Source organism: Marmota monax, unplaced genomic scaffold (genome assembly GCF_021218885.2).
Source record: "Marmota monax isolate L192 unplaced genomic scaffold, Marmota_monax_Labrador192_F-V1.1 WCK01_AAM20220418_F8-fsc00028, whole genome shotgun sequence".
Taxonomy (NCBI): domain Eukaryota; kingdom Metazoa; phylum Chordata; class Mammalia; order Rodentia; family Sciuridae; genus Marmota; species Marmota monax.
Window position 1 is genome coordinate 11,297,494 of NW_026694779.1, and position 7,773 is coordinate 11,305,266.

Below are 7,773 nucleotides of genomic sequence, written 5' to 3' on the forward strand. Positions count from 1 at the left end.
ACTGGGATTACAGACATGTGCCACCGTGCCTGGCATAGACTTTTATTTTAATCCATAATTCGAAAGGACAGAAACAATGGGTATGCCATGTTCTCCACTGCACTGGAAACTTATTTTTAATGGGAATAGGCAAGAATTTGTAAGTACTGAGTCCTGACAGAATACAGACCTGATAGACCAGTCTCTTCTCCCCCAGCAGGACTAAAAGGATCATATTGTACGGAAGAGGACCTTTTTCTAATCAGTATTATTTTTCCACCAAAGACTTGCATATTTTGCAGGTTTTGCTTCAGAAGATACTGAGCAAATTTTAACCTGGAAACTTTTTTTTCATACCGAAAACAAAACAAAAACTGAAAAGTTCCAAAGCACAACATAGGGAATACATAAATAAATAATAAAAACTTATTTCCTTCAAGTAAATGATTTTTTTTCTATGAATAGTTAAGCTTATTAGATTCAGTTCAAGAGTGAAATACTGAGACTTGGAAACATGAATAGCTGAGGTTGCTCTCAAATACTCAATAGCGTTCCCGTATCTCTCAACGGGAAAAGACACACTGGGCCAGGAACCCGGGGTGGGAGGACAGGCACACACAGAAGACCCATCCTGTCATGTTTCTGTGGCCCACAGGATGGACCAAAAGAACAAGAATGTCAGATTCAGGACACCCACAGGACAGGGCCCTGGCACCTCCAGAATGCTGGGCCTGATTGGCAGGTTTACTGCTGCCAATCAAGACAAAGGAAGAGGTGTGAATAAAAGAGTCTTTACAACCTTTAGTACTACAACAGCCTCCCAGAGGCATAGCAATGAGCCACTGATACCCCCCTAGGACCCTCAGTTCCTAAGGCCTGAGAGTCTGAGGAAGTGGAATTTGGCATGAGTTCCACCCACCATCAGGATCAGGTTGCAATATCAGTCCAACCTGTTTCTCACAATATTTTCATTCACGGGGCCATTTATTTGCTTTGAGCTTTCATTTCACACCTATCCTACAAGTCAATTCTTCATGGATCAACTAAACCTTCCCGTTCCAATTATGAAGACGCTTAATATCTCAGATTGGTCTATCTGCTACAATAAAGTGACTGTCTTTGCCAGATGAACTCCACACCCTGCGAATTGATATTGTATTCTGATTTTTAAAAGCAAGGAGAGAAACCAAAAATATCGATCCAGCTTGGAATGTGGGTGTGCTATGGATCCAACCACGCTTGCAAGGGAACTATTTTAAAATCGTGGACAATTGTCATAGAAATCTGTAGCTTTTTGTGAACCTGCATCAATTTCCCCATATTCTGATAATAGCTCCCAATTCTGTTGGGATGGATTGGTCACAATCGGTGCCATTGTCTGTCACGATATCCTGAACTCTCCTTGCCTCTAAGTGGGTGGGTGAGACACATTTGTCCAACTGCAGTTAGAACAGAGTCTCAACCTTGAGAAGAGAGATCAGAAACTGAAGATGTTTACAGCTGATGCATCCCAAAGATAGAAACCCTGAGTCATTCGATCATACTTTCCTCTTCCCTGACACCTAGAATTCTCTCCACCTTGGTACACACCCCACGTTACTCTTCAAATATTTTTTTTCAATTTTCAGAGCTATCTCTGATATGCCGTTAAATTTACTATCTGCTTAAGATAAAGAGCCCTTTCCTGAAAGATGCTAAACAATGCCATTACTGACTTAGATCAGGGATACTCAAGTATCCCCCCGACCCCCAAAAAATGGAGGTCAATGTGGCATGACCCTTCTGTCTAATAGAGCATTTTTGACCAATGTTAACATTGAGTAAACAAAGCATGAGGTTCAACAATCCTATCTGAGGAATAACCCTGCCACCAGGTTTAGATCTTATTTTTAATGAATTGTGACTCACCCAACTCAATGGCAGCAGATTCACATAAAACCACCACATAATTTTTGCATTATGTATATATATATATGACCAGGAAGGTGTAAATCCGAAAGGAAAAGTCAAAACCAAGATTAAAATAAGACTTTGTAAAAAGTGCTATCCAATTTTTTTTCCTCTCAACACATGCATTAAAAAACCTGATATTGATATTTATAACAAAAATGGGATCACTAGACACAAACTAGTTGGAGAAGCAGCAATGAATTTAAAAGAGAAGATCTAAAGCAAGGAGATATGTGTTAAAGGAATGGGGAAAACAATAACCTTGGTTCCAGGGAGTAAGAGTGAGTCTGTCTCAGTCTATTCAAGATGCTATAACAAAATAACCTAGACTAGTTAATTTTTAAACAACAGAAATTCATTTCCTGTACAGAGTCAAACTCATCAGCAGAGTATGTGTCCAGTGAGGGCACACTTCCTGGCTCATAGATGGCAACTTCTCCATGTCTTTGTGTGTCAGGGGAGAGGCATTCTCTGAAACCTTATTAATAAGGACATCAATTGCATTAACTAGGGCTCCCCTCTCATGATTGAATCTTTTCCAAAAGGCCCTAGCTCCTAACACCATCCACTGGTGACTACATTTTGAATTTTGGGAGGATTAAAATGTTCAGTTTATAACAGAGTCCAAATGAAAACCAATCTTTAGACCCATCTCTGTGGTGAGACCTGGTCTCTCTAAAGTATGTTTTCCTTAATAGGAAAATGGTTAGGATACTGGCTACTATGCAGACAAAGGTAATAGGATATTGACTCTTTGGGAACAGGAATAAGTGAATCACTGAACATATTTGATTATGAAAGGCAATCTAAAGATCTGTTGACATGTAACAAAGTGGGGCAGAAAATTTCATGTAGTGAATCTTTTCTGTTAAAAATTAATAAAACTGCTTTGAGCTCCCTAAATGTTATGATTTAGATAAGAAGCGGACCCCAAAAGCTCATGTGTGAAACAAGGCAAAAATCTTTAGGGGGAAATGATTAGATTAAGAGCGGTGACTGAATCAGTGGATTAATCCACCTGAATGGATTAATTGGGTGGTAACTGTAAGCAAGCAGGTTGTGACTGGAGGAAGTAAGTCACTAGGGTGTGCATTTGGGGTTATAGTTTGTCCTTGGTGAGAGAGGTCTCTCTGTGCTTCCTGATTGCCATATCTGAGCTGCTGTCTCCCTCCACAGCCTTCCACCATGATATTCTGCCTCTCCTGGGGCCCAGAGCTATGGAGTGGGCAGGACATGGGCTAAAACTCTGAAATCATGAGCCAAAATAAACTCTTCCATCTACAAGTTATTCTTGTGAGGTATTTTGGTCACAGCAACACAAAGTTGACTAAAAATACAAAGTCCTTTTATCCAATGGTCTACTTTAATATATATTTCATATGTAATACATGTCATATGTTTAAATAATACTTAAATCACATCTGCCTCTTATATGATTGTGACATGGTACAAAGTGTTAATAATTCTCTTCCTTCACCAATAAAATGAAATCATTTATTTATAATTGCCCATGACACTTAAGTTTTGAGGATAAGCCTATTTAAGGTACTTAGTACTCATGTAATTACACAAATGAAAATTCTCATTTTCTTTTGATGGTGGAAAATGCCTCTAATTTATCCATTCCTATAACATTATGTGATAATATTAGTGGCAGAAAAAATAATTTCTATTGCTTTGAAACTTTTCGGAGTTAAAATCTCAAAACTTTGTACTGTACACATTTGACCCAGTAGTAGACTAGCCAGATATATGAATTCAGTCATTTGAACAAGCAGTTTAGAAACAATCTTATTTCTGCTCAGTTCTGTCGTATATAAACCAGATACAAATAAAAACAAACAAACAAACAAAAAACACAAGTTGCATCTACTCCAAATGCTCAACACACCATGGTTCAGTACTCTAGGAAAAGTCTTAACTGAGAAAATTTGGAAGAAAAATTCAGCACGGAGTGTATGAATCTAATGCATGTGTGTGACTTAGTTTTTATGTGATCTGAGCAATGAACAAGGTAAACTATTTATCCTAGGAAGAACTTTTGTTCTCTAGGTCTCTTATTGCCCTTGTACTGAACTATTTTTTTTTCAAATGTAAGGAATTGGAATTAAAATAAAAGTTGACCCAAAAAACAAAACAAAAAAAGACCCGCCTAGGGTACAGGCCTGTAATCCCCATGACTCAAAAGGATGCGACGGAAGGATTCCAAGTTCAAAGCCAACCTCAGCAACTTTGTGATACCTTGGTACAAAATTAAAAATTTAAAAGGCTGTAGATGTAGCTCAGTGGGAAAGCAGCCCTGGGTTCAATCCTCAGTATCCAAAACAAACAAAACAGAAAAAAAAAATACCAACACAACTAAAAAAGACCTGATGTAAGGAAATAAAACTAAATTAAAATAAAGGTTGACGCACTCTTTCTTTCACTATCTATAAATATATCTCGTGGAGAACTATATTAATTTCCCAAGATGTTGTACAGAAGTTGTGAGGCTATTAAAATGGAGTGGGTCCTTATTAGAACAGTTCTATAAAACAATGGCATTTCTAAGGTCTTTCAAAAGTATATTCATTGATCTGGTTAATAACTCTCCTCCTTGGTCACAAAATATTGGACTTTTCCTCTGATTTCAATGACTTCCTTTTAGATTTGCCTCCGCTTGCTAAGAAGGTACTCATTTTATCAGATTGAGTCCAACAATAACCTGAGCTTCTGAGAGTTCAGTAGATGAAGGGGGCACAGAAAGTTTTAATTGGAGTTTTAATATAGTTTTAATTAATAAATCTAATAAAATAGATGATTTATATTAAGCCAAATGAGTGTTGATCCAATTATATGAACCATACAATACTACTCTAACATTTTTATTGCATATTTGTTAGGTCTTATTACTGGATATCATTTGTATCATAATTTTCTTATCTGCAACACAAACAAAGGGTCTAATCTCTCTTCTTGCAATGGAGGATCTCAATAGTTTATAAATGTTTTTGTTGAAAGCAAAATTTGTGAGTCAAATATATGCTCCTCTCATGTGTTGGGATCTTAAAAATCTTTGAAATATATTAGCAGTACATAATGTTTTATGTACTCAATATTTCAGCATTTGCAAATATTATTCATTTCTAGTATTGGTCTGGTTTAGATTTCAAATGGCTCCCAAAGACCCGGGTGTTAAAACTTTGGCTGGACCCTGGGATGCTACTGGGCGATCATGAATCTTCAGGAGGTAGGAGATGGTGGAAGGGAGTTAGGTCACTGGGGGCATGCCCTAGAGGCAATAATGGGACCCCAAGTTTTTATTGTCTCTCTACTATTTCTCAGTTACCAGAAGGTGAGCAACGTCTTCTGCCATGAGCTACCTCTCACCACAGGCCAAAAGCAAAAGGCTAGTGAACTATGGACTGTAACCCTCCAAAGTGGACCAAAGCAAATCTTTCTTCTTTTCAAGTTGATTATGTCTGGCATTTTGTTACAGTGATGATAAGCTGACTTTATATTTTATTTGTTGTCCATTTTTTATAGGTATGTACTAATGACATAAGCCTAAGTTAAATCATTGTAAATGATTGCACATTATATAAAAAAAAAAAATTCTCTACCACAGGACATACCAAAATTTTCATTCCTTTCCAAAGGGCTGAGATTTTAACTTTGCCAAAGTTGTGTAAATGATGGAGAAATGTGTTTTTGGTTTTTTTTTTTTTTTTTTTTTTTTTAAATCTCTCTTCATACTGAAGCCCAAAGCATTCCCTTTGCTAATGTTGCTACAAACTTTTTTTTCATTTATCCAGCCAATTTCCATCTGTGCTTCTTGTTAGGAGGAAGATTTTTTTTTTTTTTTTTTTGCAAGAGTTCATCATCATTTTTCCCATTTCTCCAATGAGTTCTGAGTACATCAGTGTTTTGGTCGACCATTTAGTTATTCTGAAAAGTTAATATAAAGTAGACCCTGGGGGTGACATGCAAACATTCACCCACAGGTTGAGATGTAGAAAGATTCTGGGAAGCTTGTATTTTACATCTGTTACTCGTGTCCAGAGCCTGACCTCAGCTGATCAACATTTTTCACTTTTAGTGGAAAGAAAAAAGAGGTGACAGAAAGCAGGTCTCATTTGGGGGATGTTATTGTCACAGCTACCTGATGTTCCCAGTGTCTTTCTTCACACCTAGAAATGTGCGAAGCTACCTTGATAGTGTGCTGAGGAGTCTCAGTTCCTTATTAGCATTCACTTGTAGGGGTCTTCCTGTCAATAACAAAATGATTTTTTCCCCTTGGAAATCACTCATAAAACAGATGTCTTTTCCTAATCATCTTTTAGGAAAAAGCACTTTAGATTTATGATTAAAGGTAGCTGGTCATTCTTTTCCCCTCTTTTAATTTTTAATTTAATTTAATTTAATTTTTGGAGGAAATTATTCTGCTTCCTTGCAAAGGATTTCTGAATGAGGACTTCGGTAACATTTTTTAGATACAGAATAGGATCTCAGATCGCGAGAAACCAAACCAAATGCCTGTAAGGGAGGAAAAAGATAGGCTTTTCTATCTCTGCACACCATGGGCCAGGTTTTCCTTAACTATCCAATTATTTTCTCATCCTGGGAGGAGAACTCTGTAAGTATAGTGAAGCCGTCTTGGAAAACGTAGGTGTGTTCGTTGCTGCGATGCAGGAGAGAGACCCAGGGGGTGTCCATGGAAATTCCAAATTACCGTTGAGACATGTTTAAAACTGGGATTGTTCCCTTGGTGGAGCGATTTAAGAATCTGGACTTAGGTTCACTGTGTCTTGCAGAGAGGCAGGGATGGTACAAGGAAAAGAAAAGCTTCCCAAACCCAAGGACTGTGACGAGAGGAGGTGTCTCTGGTACGTAACCTGGGCAGCTTCTGAACATCTCCAAATCACCCAGGAGCAGAGAATGGAGAAATTGAGAGTTAGCAAAGGTATCCTTCTGGGGTCATTGTTCATCTAGTATTAAATGGATAGGGCTAGGGACATGCAGAATTTAAGATGAACACAATGTTTTATGACCAGAAGACCACAGATCCACATTAACTGTTCCACAGTGAGGAATATCATTTTTCTGATGTCTTCCAGAAGGGAGCAATTTATCCACCAGGGGGGGAAAAAATCTTGTCTCCTTCTTGTACTTAGCAGATGGCCACCGCCACCTCAAATAAATAATTGAGAGCAACATAAGTTTATCGAAACCATTTCAAAATCCAGTGGCAGGTTATAGAATAAAATTTAAAGAGATCTTAGAAAGCATGATGGGATAGCTTTGTATTTCCACCATTGAGATGGTTTTCAAGTTTTAAAGACTGACAATGTCAAATGTCAGTGAAACTCTGAAGCAAATGGACACTGGACACATTCAAAGGTATTGGACATTTTTCACCATGATCTATTAGAATCAGGCCCCGGCACACTGTCTGACCCTGAAATTCCTCTCTTCAGTACATAATCAACAGACACAGGTACACATGTGCATCAAAAGACAGCACAAAAATGTCCACAGTCTCATGATTTGTAATAACCCTGTCTTTGGCAGGGAAAAAGAACCCAAGGCACACACACACACGCTGCAATGTTATTATACAGGTACTGGCATCTCAGGGAGAGAGAGAGGGGCAGGTAATTGGCAAGCTGGACACCCAGGAGAGCCCATGGTACACTTCTAGCCTGGAGGGAAGGGCATGCTCAAGATCCACACAGAGCTAATATTTCAGTATGAGTCTGAAGACTAGGAAAGACCGAGAATCCCGCTCATGCACTCCAGCATGAGGTACCCCTCTTCCTCGAGGGAGGGTCAGCCTACTTGTTTCATTCAAACCTTTAAACGATT